Genomic DNA, 21207 nt, shown 5'->3' with positions numbered 1-21207 from the left:
GGACTCCTGCTAATCAGATTATCTCTTATTCAGTGTGCTTGTACACTGAGCAGACTTCTGCAGGAAGCCAACAGCTCCGTTCTCACTGCGAAGGCCTAGCTTGGTATTACAGGCAAAAGTTTCTATTCACTTCAATGGAAACCTGGTCTGCAATACCAAGCTCAGCCAGGGCAGTGAGAATGAAGCTGTCTGTGCTTGGGCACCAAGTGGACTTCTGCAAGAAGCACTGGCCCGGCATTAGCCTGGGTGGTAGACCTCTTTTGATATAGTATTGATAACCTATCCCCCAAGGACGGGCCATCAGTAGTTTACAACTGGACGACCCTGAAGAAGTCGTGCTGTAGTTCATGTAGCATTGCACGTGCAAGGAGGGGTCATCAATATACTAGTTCCCGAAAACCACTATAAGTAGTCATACACCACACCAATCACCGATAGGTCAAAAAGGCTTCCAACGTTAAAACTTGCTCTTTAAGTACAATTTCCTCAGAATGTCATTTCATTTCAACCCAATTGAAACGCTTCATTCGTCGCACCTTCTGGCATTAACATATCATTACAAGTGCTTTTTAAAGTGACATTACGTTACAAGTCATTATAAACAGCTGTAGAGACTGTGGGAGAAGTTAGTTACACCATTTCCGCATCAGATAACATGTGTAACGTATTAAATAAAACAGCGGCTCGTTGTAGCCACGTTAATTTACTGTTACATCAGAACAAGCCACGACAGCTCCTCATCATAAGCCTGTAGGCAGCTGAGCTTATATCTGCTGATGTCACACGGGCATGCATCGGCAAGTCCCAGTTATTTCATGCTTCTCAGGCTTCAAGGTCTTGGGTATGAGGAGTTTACAGAGCAAAGACACAGAATACTAAAGTTTTCTTATTTTGGACAGAGTTCAAGAAGAGGCGGCTCATTGAGAGAAGTTAAACTGATAACTGAGGTCAGTTAGGTCAAGAGAAGAGGAACCAGCGTTACACCCAAAACTCAATGTGGTTGGAGAGCAGAGGAACTGGCGTCATACCTAAAGCTCAATGGGGTCGGAGAGCAGAGGAACCGGCGTCACACCTAAAGCTCAATGGGGTCGAAGAGCAGAGGAACCGGAGTCACACCTAGAGCTCAATGGGGTCGGAGAGCAGAGGAACCGGAGTCACACCTAGAGCTCAATGGGGTCGGAGAGCAGAGGAACCAGAGTCACACCTAGAGCTCAATGGGGTCGGAGAGCAGAGGAACCGGAGTCACACCTAGAGCTCAATGGGGTCGGAGAGCAGAGGAACCGGAGTCACACCTAGAGCTCAATGGGGTCGGAGAGCAGAGGATCCGGAGTCACACCTAGAGCTCAATGGGGTCGAAGAGCAGAGGAACCAGCATCACACCTAAAGCTCAGTGAGGTCGGAGAGAAGAGGAACCACCATCACACCTAAGGCTCAATGAAGTCGGAGAGAAGAGGTACCAGCATCACACATAAAGCTCAATGAGGTCGGAGAGAAGAGGAACCAGCATCACACCTAAGGCTCAATGAGGTCGGAGAGAAGAGGTACCAGCATCACACCTAAAGCTCAATGAAGTCGGAGAGAAGAGGTACCAGCATCACACCTAAAGCTCAATGAAGTCGGAGAGAAGAGGAACCAGCATCACACCTAAAGCTCAATGAGGTCGGAGAGAAGAGGAACCAGCATCACACCTAAAGCTCAATGAAGTGGGAGAGAAGAGGTACCAGCATCACACCTAAAGCTCAATGAGGTGGGTAAGAAGAGGAACCAGCATCACACCTAAGGCTCAATGAAGTCGGAGAGAAGAGGTACCAGCATCACACCTAAAGCTCAATGAAGTCGGAGAGAAGAGGTACCAGCATCACACCTGAAGCTCAATGAGGTCGGTAAGAAGAGGAACCAGCATCACACCTAAAGCTCAATGAAGTTGGAGAGAAGAGAAACTGTCATATAGATGGATGGATATTATCCAAGGAGTCATATATATACCAGGCAGAGGACTGAAATGGAAAAAAAAAGAAAAAGAAAAACTCCAGGAAAAATGGATGCTCAACATAATGCCACTGAGAGTAATGAGTGCGGTCTAGAGCTCCACCGAACACATAAGCTATACACAGGCCTTGAAATGGGCAGAAAAGCACCCATAAAAGTTAGAGAAGAGTCATCTAAACCCACCGAGACCGGACGACTACAGCAAGTGTATGGAGGTTTCAACTCTTTTCCGACAGATGGTGGAGAAAAGAAAGATTGGACATGTGCCAGTCCTTCTGTTACTCTTCTCTAATGATGGGAAATACATGAATATCTGGCCGAACTGGACATTCACATGAATGGTAGCGTTGGGAGAGATAACTGTGGGTCAAACAAGCCTTGGGCCAACAGCTGTTCAAGGTGTATGAGCATCTTAGCATCGTATCAGATTTTCCTTATCTGTTCCTTTTAGGCCTAATTCCCACGAACGGATTTCCGCGGCGTTGCCCCGCAGCTATTAGGTTCTATTGAATCTAATAGCACAATGCTCACGGTGTGGAATTCCATCATGGAATTCCGCCCCGTGAAATAACCCATAATCACCCGCGGCATGTTCTATTTGCCGGGGGCGCACGCGCGGACGGCTTCCATTGCAGTCAATGGAAGCCGTCCGTAACGCTATATTCCGCTGTAGCGCAGCAGTAGATAGCATGAAAACGCTTCCCCGCCCACCGACACCCGTGTCACGTGATGCTGCCGGCACGTCATGCGCTGTACTGCGCATGCACGCCGCCATGGGATGCGGGACATCGGGCAGCGGATGCGGAGGAGACTGCGGAGGAGACTGTGGAGTCTCTGGGGAGGGGGGCGCTGTGACGGACTCCGCTGCGGAATTCCGCTTGCAGAGCCCGTCACGGTCGTGGGCACTAGGCCTTAACCAGAGTGGCGCTTTAATGGGGAAACTCCTTTTTAAACACCTTTTTTCCACAACTGAACCCCTCCCCTCATTGCCTGTCACACACTGCAAGTTTCTTCTGTATATTCAGTGTGTGGTGCCACCATAACTCCTAGACAACACGCCCGCTGCCTTGGGGTCATTTGACTCTGATCTCTCTTTTGCCCCCTACATCCAATCTCTGGCCCGAACATGTCAGCTGCACCTCAAGAACATCGCAAGAATCTGCTCTTTTCTCACTGTGGAGACGTTAAAAACGCTCACTGTTGCCCTCATCCACTCCCGGCTCGATTATTGCAACTCGTTGCTGATCGGCCTCCCCCGCACCAGACTCTTCCCTCTCCAGTCCATCCTGAATGCGGCAGCCAGGCTCATCTTCCTGTCCAGCCGCTACTCGGACGCCTCTGCCCTGTGCCGGTCACTGCACTGGCTGCCCGTTAAATACAGAATTCAATTCAAACTCGCTACCTTCATCCACAAAGCCCTCCACAGTGCAGCGCCCCCCTATATTGTATTACTTATCCACAGTGCAGCGCCCCCCTATATCACCTCCCTCATCTCAATCCATCAACCAGCCCGGGCTCTCCGCTCTGCTAATGAAACCAGACTGAGCGTCCCTTTAATTCGAACGTCTCGTTCCCGCCTCCAAGACTTCTCCAGAGCAGCACCGGTCCTCTGGAACGCACTACCAAAGGCTACCCGGGCAATCCAGAACTCGCAGAACTTCAGGCGTGCTCTAAAAACGCACCTCTTCAGGGAGGCATACCGCATTCCCTAAACAAACCCCTCTGTACTCCGCCTGATAACATGCTCCCTGACCTACTGACTGCAATCCCTGCTAGCCATCATAAACCGCTCCTGCAGTCACACCGTTTCTGCCGTCACACGGCTAAATGTCTGACCATTGTCTATGTGTATAGCATCCCTCACACCTCGCCATCCCGCGCACATCTCCAGCCCCTTTACCTTCTGTATCACTCCATTACTTGTAGTATGTAAGCTCGTTGGAGCAGGACCCTCACCCCTATTGTTTCCATCAACTGATTACTATATGAAACCGTGGTTCTGTAATGTTTGTCTTTCTGTCTTCCCCCTGTCTATGTAAGCGCTGCGGAATATGTTGGCGCTATACAAATAAAGATTATTATTATTATTATTATTCCAGCCACTTCCATGCAGTGCAGCCCTCTGTCTGATGCTTTTTAGACACCATCTTAGTGGTGAGATTTTTCTTTCACATCAATCTGATGATGCATCAGCACAGCATTAGCTACAGGCTATACCATTTCTGCCTGCTGGGGGTACAGTTTAATTATAATCGCCTTCCATCTTCACCTAAATAAGCTACAGACCATAAGTATACATTCAGGAGGATGAGCTAGGATGTCCACTATTATAACGGTGTGGCAAGAGCTGTGTGACCAGCATCAGTAATTGCGATAGAAGTGCCCGTGTCCCCGGCTCTAGGCAGTTTGTGTGGTAGGATTCATGCAAAAGGTGGTTTGGTGGCTGACCGCACACTGCGGTTTGTCGAAAGGTGTATTCTCATCTTTGCACTTCCTAGCCGATACAGTTTCCCAATAACCTTGTCAACGGAAACAGTTGACGACTAAAGCCTTATGCAGTTTCTGTAACTCCCACAGGATAGAGGTTAAGTATCTGATTGCTGGAGATCCAACCGCTGGGACCACCAGTGATCCAGAGCCTTGCACACCGGAATGCCCCATACGATTGATCCGGCTACACAATCATGACCTCCACTCCATGCACTACTAAGGGATGGTGGAGAGACCACCAAGAAGCCCATTGATTTCCCCCTGTTCCATATAAGCGAATGAGTGTTGGGTTGATTGAGCATGTGCACCATTGTTCTAGTCTCATAGGGTAATCAGGTGCACAGGTCCCAAGATCTATAGGGTTCTCAGTGTTCAGATCCCCAATGGACAGGGGGAAGGGGGCATATATAACTAGTGGGAATACCCTTTTAGGGATAAGCAATGCGTTCAAACATTAAAACCCCGACTCACCAACACTGAATAAACGAGCGATCAACTAAGGGTACGAAAAAAATGTTTAATGTAACTGAAAACATGCAGGGCGGCTTACATCCTCCGCCATGTCAGAACAGACACTCCTCACCTCCTCCTCTTTGACCCCCATAGTTAAATGATGCCACCTCCGCTGAGTATCAAAACCGACCTGGAGAACAGGTTGTTAAAACCATATTTGGATAATCTATTCCCGGCCCGCTGTCAGGTCAATGAGGACAGACGCAGCGATGAATGATAATTACCTTACCTTTTGACACTGAAAAGCAGCAAGCCTCATACCGCTTCATTACCTGTGCAAACAGTCTGACAAAAAAGCGGGAAGCATACACCACAGGTAAGATTACCCCGACTCCTCAGAAGCCATCACCACAGAACACCGGTGGCGGTGTAGTCCTCCTTCACGCAGATGTCTAAACAGTCTATGGATTGGGTGCATTAGTCATACCTTTTGTCAGTCACTGATCAACACTTTATTTCAAGCCGACTTTTTGACGAGGCCGGTCGACCTCCCGGTACGTCGCCGGCTTTGGACACATTCGAGGCTCTTTGAAATTATCTATCTTTTTAGTCAGCACATAAGATAATGAACTCGCCTGGGAGCCTAGGTACATGCGAGCAGTGAATAGTTTCAGGGCCTTTTTAGCTACGTGGGGGCTTGCAGACTCGGCCTTCTCCGGTCCGTGCTGGTCGTCGACTAGAAAACAAGCCGGGCACATGTATATTTTCCAGACAAAGTCCAGTTAAAAGGGAATCAGGCTTGAATGATCTTTGTACGCTGACCTCAGAAAACCCGCACATGCAATTCACAAAGCACCAGCTGAGTCAGAACACGGCGGCGTTGACTATTCCAATATACATTAACTTTCATTACGCACTCGCTCTTAACACCTATGGATAGGCAGAGAATGACTGTGCATTAATATGCCCTGTAGGAGAGCGTATCAAAGCTCTGATAGGTGGGGGGAAGCTGGAGAGAAGCAACGAGCAGAATTCACTTATCGCCGTGATGATGGCCGCTGGGAAAATGCTTTTGTCGTTAGGAATATTGACTATATTTTACAAAAGCTGGATGTTGTTACAGTTTATGAGCGCAATCTACCAGAACGCCTGCGTAAAATGAGACAGATACAAGGTCAGACCGGCCCACCGCTGTGCTACAGGAACGAGGGCCCAGGCTCTGATACAGTAACGTACCCCAATACAACCATGCCCCGAGAAGCCGTTAGAGCGTCAATCATTTACTACCAACCAAATAACGTATCACACCTTACTGGGGAGATGTCCTGTGCGCAATCCATGCTCAACACAACCAGTATGAACAAAATTAAAGTTTTCCGACCTTTAAAAAAAAAAAAAAAAAAAAAAAGGAGAAAAAAAAAAACAATTTGCCACAGGGTAAGAAGTGGCATAAGACAGCTTTCCCCAAAAATAAGACACTGTCTTATATTAATATTTGCCCTAAATGAGGCACAGTGTCTTATTTTCAGGGGATGTCTTAATACTTGCCTCGCAGGCACTGTGCCCGTTCCTCTTGATGCTTTCAAGGCGCTCCAGCAGTCCTTAGCGCTGAAAGAGCATGCTCTTCCTGGTAATGTGGGTTGAATACTTCGCCTCCAGCAAGAGAATGATGTGATTGGCTAAGGCTGCGGTCTTGAGCCAATCACAGCCGGCGCTCCATGAGCCAAATCACAGCCATTCAAGGATGTCATTCGCTGAATCGTTGTGCTTGGCTCATCAAGCGCCAGCTGTGATTGGCTACGGCTGCGGTCATAAGCCAATCACAGCTGGCGCTTGATGAGCCAAGCACAACGATTCAGCGAATGACATCCTTGAATGGCTGTGATTTGGCTCATGGAGCGCCGGCTGTGATTGGCTCAAGACCGCAGCCTTAGCCAATCACATCATTCTCTTGCTGGAGGCGGGGTATTCAACCCACGTTACCAGGAAGAAGATGCTCTTTCAGCACTGAAAACGACACTGTAGGCTGTTTCCATGTAGTGTTGTCAGGGCTTATTTTCAGTGTAGGTCTTATTTTCAGGGACCCCCCCCTCCCTGAATGAGTAAAATTGGCTTCCAGAGAAAGGCAAAAACCATTGAGGTGGATCAACAGAGGGGTGGAAAGGGGGGGGGGGGGGAGGTAATACACTGAACTAGATGGACATGTCTTTTTTTTGGCCCCACATGCTAGGTTATGCTACATGACTGCTGCAGCCAATCACTGGCTCCCCATTTCCTTGAATCTGTCTCAGTGTCTCTGCTGCTAGAGACAGACCTCACATGGCAACAGGCAGTGGACAACAAATTAGAAGGGAGACTTCTAGTGGGTAGCAATTTAAAACGGGTTTTCCCCAAGTTATTTTTTTTTATGTTAGTTATGTCTACGCCTAAAACTATACACCTCTGATCGTAAATGTATTATGAGTGCTGTTACCATTTTTCGGTTTCTGCTTCTATTGTATGTTGCAGCCATGCTTTAACGGGCACCTATAGATTTCTATTGGGAAGTGCTGACCTACTTTACCCCGTAAACCTAGTGACAACCTGTCATGTTGAAGCTTCGATGCAGGTTCACGGGACGCTACTAACGCCTCCTATTGGTTGCAGCCGTTACGTGGGTAAACACGTGATTGCTGGTCCAAAACAAAGATGGAGAACCACAGAGCTGCAGCGCTGGATTGCCGGGGCTAAGCACACATAAGTACCGCTGGTTCTATTGTTTTAACCGATTTGTATCGAGTTTTACGAAGTCCTATTACACCCGGACAACCCCTTTAAATCCTGAAAGAACTCACCCGGTATGCTTAGAGTAGTCGAAGGACGATCATATAACAGTACGCAATACAGTGCCAACAATCACGTCTCTAGCAGCATGACTCCACCGCTGGGCAAACGTGCAACAACATCATCGGGCTGGTTAAAAGGATCCGAGTGACATTCATCAAACCCGACGAACCGGAAAGTGCATTGAGCTCATAACTACAAGCGGCGCATCTCCCACATAATTCCTTTAGCACGTTCTCACACCACACGCTAGTGTGAATCTTCTACGTCTTTGCTGGATTGGCCATTATTACAGAAGCCAGTTAGAAGACCCAAGGACGGGATGCCCATCTAAAAAAAGGGTAGGATCACTTTAAATCATTGTACACGACAGTCTTCTTCAGAAACCGCCGGCAGATATTACATAACCTGGCAAACACTTGCAGAACCAGATCCCATTTGCCTTATCCCTCGAAAACACTTATTAATTAAAATTGCCGACCTTCCTACTTGGGTTTCAGTTTGCCAAGAAGCTCGCTAAGAAATCAATATTAAAATTAATAGCATGTGCCAAGGCATAGAGCGAGCCAATAGGAGTGCATGCATTTCTAAGATACTGTACATTGTAGCTGGAATATTCTGCAGCGGCAGCAGTCTATGGAAAAACCGGCCTCTTAAGACAAAAGACACTGACCTATTAGAAGGGGACGCTCACGCGTTTCATTTCAGTGTCACGAATTAGAGACAAGTCTACAAAAGAAATAATACATTTGAGACTTCTTATAAGAGTTTTAGATTTTTAAAGTTTTTCCTAGGGCGGCCATATTGAATTGACACTTCCTGGGATTGTCTGTAGAGGGCGCTTTATGGCAGTTGAAATGAATGGTGGTTCACTGACAAAGAAAAGGTGATAGACTATTAGAGCACATCAAAGACAAGTACCCAGCCTATATCCTTCAAGTCCTTTTTGCCACGTGGATTCTGGAACTAGCATTAAAGAGGTGGTCTCATAATGGGTTTTACCCATCATACAGATACGCTAGTCATGGTTCAGCCTGAAGTGAATGGTAGCGGGTGGCCGCACATATGTACCATTGTTCCATTCACTTCTATGGGACTGCGACTATCACGCCTCTTACCCCTTTTCTTTTCAACATCGCCCTCCAACTGTTAATGAGGGATGTCACGTTTCCTCTGCTCACTGATGTCACCCAATGCCAGTGAGTGGAAGAGACTGCCTACTTCACAAAGTGCCAGGAGCTGATCTAATGGAGGTCATTATACGACTATTTCTGCAACACTTCATGTGACTATTGGTGTAAGGACCCCCATAAAGAATTTAGCTATCTGAACCGGGAGGGTTCGGCAGCTCACTGATATGCATGGGGGCAGCTCAACAAGGTCAGGAAACGAATGATTAGGGATACTGAATTTCAACGCCCAGGAGGTAAGCTGCCATCACAGCTATTTGACTGTGGCTTACCTCTCTAAACACAAGAGCATTCGGACAACCCGAACGTGCCCTTAAAGTTGCCCATAAACTAACTGTTGGATGAATCATATATAAAGGGAGACAAGGAAAGGGAGTTTTTCAGATGTTGGTATGAAGATTCGGTTTGGCCCAGTGTTCTTGTGTTCAAGGAGGTAAGCCACAACCAAAACAGCTCTTGCAACAACTTATCTCTCTGCAAACAAAAAGGACCAGTTGAAATTCAGTATCCCTAATTGTTCTTTTCCCCAACACCATCTATCGTGGTAAAGTTAGGTTGTCCCGACAAATTAGAGAGCCGTCCGACCCAACTGTTATTGGTGGGTTCCGATGACTAAACCGATGGAGGCATTTAATTTACACATGTCTATATCACAATAATACATTTTTAGAGAACCGACTATTAAGTGCTGTCAAGGGGAGACTAGTTCTGCTGGCTTTAGGTTATAAATTTAGTCAGTGATATAGAAATAAAGGTCATTTTCACCACCTCTATACAGTAGTATAAGACGACATCTCATACCGTTGGTAGTCCCGAAACCACTGCCATGATAGAAACTGGTTCAGCCTTACAGCCCATTAACTGGGAATAGGAGACGGCTACACTGTAATGCTCGGCCGTCATGCAGACATTTCATTTTACATGGTTCACAGCTGTCACAATCCCTTCTCTGGAGAACAGTTATTGTCTAGACCTGAATCAAATTGTCTTATAGAACATCGCTAAATAGAAATCCAATTTTTACAGATTTTCTGGCACAAATCACAGTCCATCAAGAACAGGAGCAAAATAAAAAACAAGGGAACTGCCGACTCCAAGGGGATTCAATAAAAAAGGATTTAAGCCAAAACAACAAACGCACCGCCCACTATTAAAACAGAAGAGACATAATATAATAAATGAGGAACATGAATAATGAGGAATACCGGGGAAACAGACAATCCTCGACTGAAGGACGTCTGTAGCAATGTCACTGTTCTACTTTATCCCCCTTTACCTCCAATACAACCCCACTAAGGTGGTCATTCACATTATTAAAAAAGGTGAAGTGCAGATTTTGGTGAAATATTCCAACAATCTTGTCATTGTTCCCAGCAAGAGAAACCAAGTAATATTGTAGATATGATAGCTTTTAATGGCTAACAAAAATACATGATGGTACAGCGAGCTTTCGAACCTCTCAGGATTCTTCCCAGGCATAATGTACATGGGGCTTCACAACTCTCCCCGGTCAGAAAATATCAGATTAAAGGAGGAACAGGCATACTCCGATGACCTTAGGTATCTAGCCTCGTCAAAACAAACTCTGTGGGGTAACTTGTGAATCAATGTTCTAACCTACGCATTTCACAATTGTACTTATTAACGACTATAAGAAAGCTCTCACTCACCACCAACATTGTCACAAATGTGTCATACAGCAACAGAACGCCATCCCCAACAACTCAGAAAATAAAGCGACTGCTTTACATAACGACACAGTCCTGACCTTGTCTTGTCATTGGGAATCGTCATCAATTCATTAGCAGTACCGCCGATCGCAATTCAGTACCTGCCTAGCACTGATGGCTACCTTTATTTCTGTGTACATGGCAACAGTAATGGATGACAGCAAGCGTTTTATGTGACCCTAGATACATCCACAATTGGGTTTCAAAAAAGTAAATGGGCAGAAGAGTCAACTGGCCAAGAAGAGTCTTACTAATTCCTAAGTTTCCAGGCTAACCGCACTCCCTTTCTCTTGATAGACAAGGTCTCCTGTGAACTGGAAGGTGTAACGAGTTATCTACCAAGAGAATGGTGGGCGGTTACTCCATGAATTGGCACGAGTATTCTTGGCCAGTTGACTCTTCTGTTGGTTTGGATTCAATGGACAACTCTGGAATCCAATTGTGGAGATACATAGGCTCAAATATGGAAAGAAAAGGCATTAGAAGTAGTTGAGGTTTAATTCCCTACCAACCAGAGAAGTTCAGGCCATTTTAGACGGAATGATTATTATTAAACAAGCGAAAGTGAATGATAATCATCGTTCAGTCTAAAGGCCCATTTACACTCAAAGATAAATCGCTCAAACAGTTTGAGAGATCGTTTAGAGCGATCTTTGCATAACTCTAAGTAGCTAATTAGCTACTTAAGAGTTATGCAGGTGGAGTGGGATACCGTCACAATAGCTCCAAGAACAAAGCGCGCAGTTCTGTACATACAAAACAGCTGCATTGTTCTCAGAGCTTCCAGCTAGTGTCCCGCTGAGAACTGCCAGCGGGATATTAGCTGAAAGAACACGAACAGCGCCACCTGCTGAAGAAAAAAAAAAATCAGCGAGCAGCGCCGATAAGAGTCATCAGTGATTTCTAGTGGATTTTGAGCGATCGTTGTGTCTAAACGGGCCTTTAACGCACGCCAATGACGAACGATAATCATTCGCTTTCCCTTCGTCATTTGTTTTATGCAGGAACGACATGGCGAGGACGGGTTTCCTTTAAGAAAGTCTGGATTAAGGGTGGATGTCATTTTTGCTGGCAAATGCAGGCGGCAGAATTAGTAAACCCAATGCCGCCACAGATTATTCATTTACAGTAAACAAGTAACGGCAAAACGAGCAGTCTGGAAAACAAACAAATGTAATTCTAGTCTCCGACGGAGGACTGGCATGCTTCCCCTGCTTCATGAAAATGCATGGCGCTGAGGGCTTTCCATTTTTCTTAAGCCTTTATCTGCAAACTATTTCCCCAATTAACAGTTGACTTGATGGCGTCATGCCTCGCGAGCGCAGATGTTTTTAATAAAACTTTTGTGCATGTAAATGGCTATACGAGCCCAATTAGGGGCGCGTTACACACGGCGCTCAGCTAAACCCTTTTCCAAATACATCAACTTGTTTCTGCTCCATTAACGGATGTTATTTACTGCTCTACAGAACAGAAAGTGGTGGAGCCGACCAATGAGAAGCAGAAACAGCCAATCACTTGACTGACTGCAAATGGCTGATACGGCTTGCAGATTTATTTCTAAAGATTTCGCCTCGTTATGCACGGAAAAATACAGAGTCTTCGGGAAATTGGGTCAGAACAAGGAGATTGGAAGTGGAAGAAACGCCCGAGTCATGTATTCAAGGTTACAACCAACAATGCGCTTCCCGCTTCTTTCCCCTTTACAGTCCTCTACAAAAGTTTTAGGCAAGTGTGGGAAAAATGCTGCAAAGTAAACAAAAAAAAAAAAACTTTCAAAAATAGAAGTGTTTTTCGGTCAACTAACAAAATTCAAAAAGTGAACCAACAGAAGAGAAGTGTAAATCCCATCAATATTTGGCAAGACCAACTTTTACTCTTCGAAACTCTTCAGAGTCTACTTGCACACAGTTTTTGAAGGAACCCGGAAGGGAGGTTGTTCTAGATATCTTTGAGAACTAAGCACAGATCTTCTTTGGAGGTCGGCCCGCTCCAATTCTTCTGTCTCTTCATGTAGATGATTTACAGATTTTCATAGAAAATGTTAAAACGATGGAGATTTCGTTGCGGATTTGGGCATGGAAATCAGGGGGCGAAATTCCACCGAGTGATCGAGGCCCCTAATTATGGCGGTTCAGCCCTCATCCGGGTATAACAAAGCCATAAGGAGAAGTGTAAAAGTTAGGTGAGAAGTTTCATGGTATTTTCTACAGGAAGTTCCCGTTTTTCCAGGCTGAAGCTGTAAAGAGAGCAATGGCTTTTTTGTTTCCCTAGCACTTTCTCTCCTACTGAGAGTGCCTGTCCTGCTAATGTAATCTCTCCATCCTGCCTAGCAACACTGGTATTCAGCGCCCCCCGAGGATTCAAAGCCATCCAACCAGCATTGTCCGGCAGCACAATGCCAGCTATGCATCTGAGAGTCCTCGGCGAACAACTGTCGAATGGGAAACATACAGATAAAGAGCGTCCCACCCTGAGACCAGACATTATAGCAGGCCTCTCGCAGGATTAAATGTGCGCTACGAGCCTCCGAGTTTAATAAGATTACACAAGACCAAAACTGGTCAAAAACAAATTCAGAAAGTCACTCCTTTCATAGATTTTCACCCTTTGCGAGGGACATTGTGCCTCGCAGGACACAGTTTGTATTGCATAGAAAATAGAATAGACGAGCGGCGTGCACCCTAAACCAATAGTGATTTGTAGGATTCAGTGTCAGGTATAATAAGGACGCGAACCTCAAGCTGGAGACGCAGGGAAAGCTGCTGGTGCAAACCCAAAATTGATATTAATGCATCTACGTGATGACAGTAGGTCTATGGAAGAGCAGGGCAGTGGAGTTGGAGTCCCATTTCGGTAGAAACTTACCCACTCAGACTCCTATAAATATATGTTCTATTCATCTAAGCCCCTCGTTATGAAAAACATCATTAGGTTACGGAAACTGCAAAAGTAAAATCAGCCATTGCCTTCCTCGCCGTTAGACAAAGTATCCTTTTGCTGCTTCCTCTAGGCTTTTAGTTGAGCTGAATTTGGGCTGCACCATCTGCACATGCTCAGTAGTGAAGCTCCTCCTCTACGGAGCAGAGGAAGACTACGTTGGGCATGCCTGCACTCATCCCGAACGTCTAAAGAGAACAGGGAGACCGTATTAACTCTTTGCGATCCAATTTTGGTTTCCAGATTTTCTAGGGGTTTCTCTTTTTCTGCCATTATACAATGGCGTTGTCTGCTGGCTAGAGCCAGTACTGCGGTATGGGAAATGCTAGAGAGGTACCCCAACAACAGAGCGGCCAGTAATATACAGTAAGAATACCCTGCTGGACGTCTTCCGACATCAGAGCTGTACAGCCTTCAAATCAGAATGTCTGAAGACGTCAGACAGTTGACTGGAAAGGGTTAAAAGGGAATCTATCAGCTCAAACAGGCTGTCCAAACCACAGGCACCATGTTATAGAGTAGGAGAAGCTGAGCAGATGGAGAAAGTTTCAGTAGAACTTGTTTTATTAATGTATATCTCTGCTCTTTCTGAGCTGAACAGTCCAATGGGCGGGACTACCAGCTGTGTGGGTCTGTACATACAAGGGTAGCTGTCCATCACTGACTGCATTGGAATGGAGGGAGTCCAGGTGCGGTAAGCTGGAGAGTACTGGATAGGTACCATGCCAAGAGCATACGCAGTGTGCCCTTATACAGATGGCCGGCTGCTTCACTTATACATGGGCTGGATTAGCCATATGATACAATCAAATGGCCATCAACGGACCCAATAACTAATCATGGGGATCATCAGAGTTTGCATGTATTGACGGAGACAATAGTGTTGCACACTGAACAGTGCCAAGATGCAAAAACCCGATCACTTTCTGATCAGCTGTTGGAAACAGCTGTAGCGCTTCAGCCCAGCACCTCTTCCGTACCGGTCACTGAAGTGCATGAGAACTACGAAAACTGCATAACAAGCTCTGCTTCCCTTCAATGAGATCTATGGAAACTGTGCTGGGGTGAAGCACTCCACTGTGTTTATAGGCTCCGGAAAGGTGGCCAGTAACTATGGCAGGGTTGCCCATCTTCCACGGCGTAATTGCCAGAGAATTTCTCTGCAGACTTTCTGCACAGAAATTCTGCGCCAATTACACCCAGTGGGAACCCAGCCTTAGGGCTTATTCCCACAAGCGTATATCAGCTGACATTTTCACGTCCGGCAGATATACACTACAATCTGGGGTGTACAAGCTCGTAAATGGGCGCACAAATCAACCGTTTGTGCGCCTGTTCACACAGCATGGGCCACGGCACATATACGCCGAGGTCACCATGCCGTCGCCCCTTTCACCTTCCTCCCCCTCGCAGGTTCACCTCGGCTTTCTTCCTCACTCATTCTTTGCAATTGGAGGGGCGGGATGAGGCAGCGCTTAGCTCCGCTCCCATCCCTCCCATTGCAAATAATGATCGGAGAGTTTAGCAGCCATGCCAACGTATTCCGGCCCAAAAGACAGTTCCAGGACTATCTTTTGGGCCCAACGTAAAGACACCTGGCACTATATTGGGCTGGCCGGGCGCTTTTACATCTCAGGAATACAGCTATATGATCTGATACATTGGAATCCAATGCATCAGATCACAGCGCATATCGGCTGGCCGTGAAAATGGACTGCTGATATACGCTCATGGGAATAAAGCCTTAAGGATGTTATTTGTACAGCAGTGTTTCTCCCCTGTGTTTTGCAGGGGGAGAAATGCTAATTGCAGTCGGCACCTGAACTTGCCATAGAGAATGCACTGTTAACTGCAGGTGCTAGCTGTAATCAGCGTAGCTCCACCTGCATTTAGCAGGGAAGAAATGCCCCATGTAATAACACCTTAATAGCTTTGTATTGAAGGCTGCAAGTGCCATTTGAGAGAACGGAGCAACAAAATGTGGGCACAGGTGGTTAGATGGCAGCAGGTGTGCAACAGAGCAGCTGGCGAGACAGCAGGCGGTGAAAGATGGAAAACAGGAGGACTGCAGGAAGATTAAAAACAGGGTGAAAGAGGCCGACAACTGGGGCACGGCTCAACGGCGATTAAACGCAGCCCATTATCACACTCTGCAGTGCGGTACTGCGCGTTTCCATGCGTTCACGGGGTCTCATACACCTGCAATGACACGACTCTCTCAAGACTGTTGTAGGGGCAAGAAGCGGCATGCAGACCTGCACAGCCCATAACAGAAGACCAAACTGCCATCACACCGATCAATGTGGTCTTAAATTGCTGTGAAGCCCCGGCCACAAAAGTACGTGGCGGCTAACGTCTACAATTGAAGTTCGTGCAGAAACATCTTGCAGATCTGGACACCATTGTGTATCGTCTCAAGACAACGCAGTTTTTAAGAAAACTGATGAACCTTAAATGTGTACTTTGCTCAGTGATTAAACTTCAAAACACTGCTAGGAATCCGTTGCTACAAAAGAGCCAGAACTTCAAATTCTGCTTAAAGGGAATGTATCACCCATATATACGCTTTTTTTTTTTTTCCCCACTAAAGTGTACGTGAGTTTTCAACAGGTTTTCTAAAATACACCAGGGTCTCCTTACTCACTCATTTGCCATTGTTTGGAACTTTTCATAAGTTCCAAATTTCAGGTGGACTTCGATTTTTTTTGCGGTTTGCTATCCACTATCAAGGAGGGGGCATGCAGCAAGCCTACTAGCATCCTACCAGTAGTTCACTGTCCTGCACTTTCTTGCCCTTATTTCCCGTGCTGCATCACGGTGCCTCTGGTCCAATAATTATAGGAGGTAGCACTTCTGTGTACCTAGACTGAAATGTAAACCAGCTCTGACCTGCTGCAAGAAGCCAAAAAAAAAAAAAATCTTGCACGAATCCATATTTTAAAAAGGAAGAAAATTTTTTTTTTTGCAATTACACTGCCTTATATAGTTAGCGTATCGGAATTGCGTAATACGTGAGCACCAAGAAAACGCAACATCCTCTATTTTGCTGCGTATGTACGCGAGATAGAGAACAAAGGGCTGTATGGGCGCCTATATATGCTCGCTCATACGCAATTACACGGCGTAGGAAATATAAACAAAAAACCACAAACATACCGTGCATGAGATATGCCATATGCGACAGTGCAACGGGTCACCGCCAGCTCCAGAGCTGCAAAACTATGCATGACCTCCGCAGCGTTTCACGCTTATGGCTGTTTGAACGCACCCAAGGATGAGCTCAAATACGGTGGCTTTGCTACGGATTTTCTTCAGCAGGATAATCTGCACTAAATGGTGCAGAATTTGATGCGCATCTGCAGCAGATTTCACTCTTTAAATTGAAGGGGCGGCGTCTGTTGCGGACCTGCCTTAAAAATGCACCCTTAGAGGGAAAGTGGGAGGTTCCTGGATATTTTAGGCATATCTGCTTTCATTCATTCTGCAGCATTAGAAAAAGAAAATGAAAAATAAATTGCATAATATACAAAAGTAAAAATTACAAAATTGTTAACAGAAACGTCTTCATCCTAAAACTAAAGTATAATGGAGCAAAAATTATTTTCCTTCCACCCCAGAAGTGTCCTTCATCCAGCTGGCCAAACATAATGCAGAACTAAAATGTAGCAAGAGCAACAACAGATGTTGCCGGGGATCAATCCAGAACGCTGGCTGGGGCATGTCAAAGTATATCGTCATCAAGAACTGTACAAAATCGCATCATGAAAGGGGAATCGCAAATAATTTCTGTTCCACACTTCATAAACATTGATATGATGGATATCCAAACAGATGTTAAGTCGCCTTGTATCATTTCTACTGCAGGCGAACCCAACACCACAGTATGTTCATGGTTTAAATTGGGTGATTGTATAAAAGGAATGAAGAGTGTACAAGTCTGTGAGAACGAGGGGAACGAGGGGCGAGTATTATCCGGAGTATTCAGAGAATGAAATTCTATAGTGCAAAAACAGAAGTTGAAAATGGTAACATCTAGGGAATATGGGGCCTCGAAAACTTTCTGACTTCTCAAATCTTATAGCTCAAGCCAGACAGAAGGGACCCGGACGGAGCAACAGTCTCCTGCACTGCATAGCCCCTTAGAGACTGCCACTAACGGGCTTTAAACTTGCACATATATCCTTTTAAGGCTTGGCTGATTACTGACAGCCAGGCTACTGCTCCAACGGCCAAGAACAGAGAAACCTCAGATCCTGGCAGTTTAAGCCATTACATGCAACAATCAACATCAACTACAGCATGCAAGCAGATGTCAGGGGCAGGGGGCTCCTTCTGTTACCCATTAGCACCCCTCAATGCATTCACAAGGTACCAATGAGCTTCTATGGCGGCCAGAGGCCTCTGTGCCTATTAGATCCCGTCTCTGGCAAGAGTCTGATATCGTAGGCGTACAATGCACTGCATAAGTAATGTAGAGTACTATCCAAGAAATCAATTACATCTTCAAGTTCTCTTGAGAGACTGAAAAATATAAAAAAAAAAGTTCAATAAAATTTTAAATTAAAAAAAAAAAAAATCCATTTAAAATATGCATTTTTCCTGAGAAAAACTCTTTAAATACCAGAAAAAAAAAAAAGAAACACAAGACAGCACATAAATAGGTATTACGGTATTTGTATCGACCCAGAAAATGTTAAAAAATATTTTGTTGTTTTTTTATCTCACTTGGTGAAGTGAAGAAAATAGTTTGATCCAGATGATAAAATTATGGTATTTTTACCACATGGAAAAAAAAAAAAAAAATGGCAGACTTTGAAACTTTCTCCCATTTCCCCCCCAAAAACGTACAAGTTATACAATGCATTATATATGTACTCCATAGTGAGGTCATTAAAAAACAAACCAAACAAAAAACAACCACGGGCCCTCATATGGCTATAATCAGCAAGCTATGGCTCTTGCAATGCGACTCTGAAAATTGCTTGGTCCTTATGGCACAAATAGGCCAGTCCCTAAAGTGATCAATATACCTGTGAGGGTCCCACAAAACAGGTTGGATAAGAGACCGAGCACATCTTGTGGTCAACACAACAAGTATTACTTGGCAGCTGGATCCGTGCGACAGTATCTAACTTGGCACACAGTTTCACAATGCTGCAACATTGTTTCAAAATTTGTCAATGCAGACTCGAGAACTTGGCAACACTTTTGGCTTCTCGGTTCGATGGATCAAGTTACAGTCTCTAAATACCCCCGCAGGCCTAATGTGACCCGTTGACTGTCCAAGAGCCACAACGGTTTGCACTCAGTCTCTATGAAGAAAGACTTCCAACTCTTTGCAAAATAGGTCAATGACTGTAGCTCCGTGAGCTTGTCTAGACTGACCGAAGAACTCGCCACTAGCCAGGAGACTCCACTGCATTCACACAGCAAGAAGCTTCTAGCTGCACCAAACATCTCAGCAGGCATTCTGGGCTTTTAAGGCTCACAACTTCAAACCGCACCAAACGTCTTGCTCTGACCTTTCATACTGGCTTGAGTACTGGACAAGAGGTAGCAACATCTTGTATGCCACACACCCCATTTGTATCACCCTAGTGGGTTAGACTTATCCAACATTCATTATGATGGTTGGCCGAATTGGGTGACGTTTAGGTGTATGGTAGCCAGCCCAATACGTAACTGTCAAAGTTGATCCATCAAGGTTGGACAAGTCTTGGATTTAGGCTAAAATGAGGCTGACTGTACGTGCCAGAGGACTTTTCTCCCTCTCCACTACTTTTTGGCAGCATCTTCAAACATGTGGGAAATAAAGCCGGCTGCCATCACATTTGTACAGTCAGTCACTTGTTCTGCTTTCGCGCAACAATTTTCTAATGTGATAGGTGTCAGATGTCTCAGCAACATCAACCGTCAGAAATCTGTACTCCTCGGCACCCTGCCTTTACCCTCTGTATAACCTCATAGGGAATATCGTCACCGTAAACCTAATGCCCTCCTCTGATTTTCTGTTACCTGTGTTTGATGTAATCTGCATTGGATATTATAATGTACAGAACTGCCCGTGGTAAATCAGCCTGCAGTACTGCTCTGGGCCACTGCACAACATATGGAGCCATCTGCTTCCGGCAACAAAACACCTCCCTATATTTGAACACTGGTCCCGGTGATTAGTGGGGACCTGGGCGGCGGATTGTTGATCAACTGAGAATAGGGCATCAATCTCAGCAGTAGGATGAATCCTTTAAAGGAGTTGCCCAGTTGTAAACTATTGATGGCCTAGCCTTAGGTTAAGCAATAAATAGTACAATGGTAGATGTGCGCCGCCCGGGATGCCTGCTGATCAGCTGTTTGCCAAGCCAGTGCACTTGCGGCCCTCCATGTTCCTGCACCCCCTTATTCGCGTCCATTACTGGACATGGAGAGTCAAGTTCTGTTTTTTTGTTTCTCTTTTTTTTGGGGAGGGAGAGGGATGGGGGGGGGGGGGGGGGAGCAGGGCCACAGAGGACCACTATTGAGGGGAAGGAAGCAGGGGCATGAAGAACCACAGTGTTTTTTTGAAGGGAGACAGGCACACAGGACCACTACTAAGTGTTCGGTAGTGCCAAAGTACCATAATTAATACAATTATAATTGCATGCTTTGTTTTAATAGCCATTGCCTGGGTTTGCTAGACCTTCATCTGATGGCAGACCCAGGTACGTGAACCTTGACAAAAACTATTCGTGTACCCCTGTCCGGGAAACATAATCGTTACCCCTGAAAGTACTTCCACCAGCACAGGTTTAGAACCAAGAAACTTCCAACAAGCTATTGTTAGTATAGACTCTGGAACATTACTTACATTCAAAAACTTTCCTCAACTGCTAGGAAGAGATTTACAACTAAAATTTGTGAACTTGCGCTAAATATTGCCAAACCTCAAACCGAGAGTTAAAAATCAATGTTCCCTTCACATGCAAACATTTTATAGGATAGTCCATAAAGCAGATCTGACAAACATCTTTGTAAACGCTCAGCCATCTGTTTATTTGTTATAATAAAGTAATAATTAGCGGTGATGAAGTAAGCGAGAGCAATTGATGGCATCGTTAAGTGCACCTGTTTGTCATAAACTGCTGCTACTGTACAGAACCGCGAGCATCACTACGCAATGCCATAAAAGCCTGTCAGGAAAATACAGTCCATAAAAGCAACCAAAAAGGTAAAACAAGGACAAACATGTAAATATGCAGGAAATATCAAATGCTATGAAACAAAAAGCAAAGAAAAAAAAACACCAAAAAAAAACACCAAAAAAAAAAAAAAAAAAAAAAAAACAACCAACCGACAGGGTTAAAAAAAGAAAAAAAAAAAAAAGTTGCCGCCTAGAGACGAGGCCGGACATCTGCTCCTGCTATCTGTTGCATATTTCCTAAACAATACCAATCAGGAGGGACTGAAGAGCGAGGACCCCAGAATCAAAAGGAATACCGCCCTTGCTCTGGAAGATAAAGGCAAGAATCCTTTGCAACAGAAGCAAGCAAAAAAGAAAAAGAAGTTCCAAAGCAGCGGGAGGTTTTCTTGTTGAGGTGCTGAACATAAAAGGGTCT

At 45.3% G+C, this 21207-nt stretch overlaps 1 protein-coding gene across 1 annotated transcript in view; it reads right to left on the bottom strand.

The window, feature by feature from the left end:
• Positions 1-21207, bottom strand: part of ACVR2B (activin A receptor type 2B) — a 185329-nt gene that overhangs the window by 69292 nt on the left and 94830 nt on the right. The gene's annotated exons all lie outside the window — the stretch shown is intronic.

Source organism: Eleutherodactylus coqui, chromosome 12, assembly GCF_035609145.1.
Source record: "Eleutherodactylus coqui strain aEleCoq1 chromosome 12, aEleCoq1.hap1, whole genome shotgun sequence".
Lineage (NCBI taxonomy): Eukaryota > Metazoa > Chordata > Amphibia > Anura > Eleutherodactylidae > Eleutherodactylus > Eleutherodactylus coqui.
This window is presented reverse-complemented; position numbering and strand designations above follow the sequence as displayed.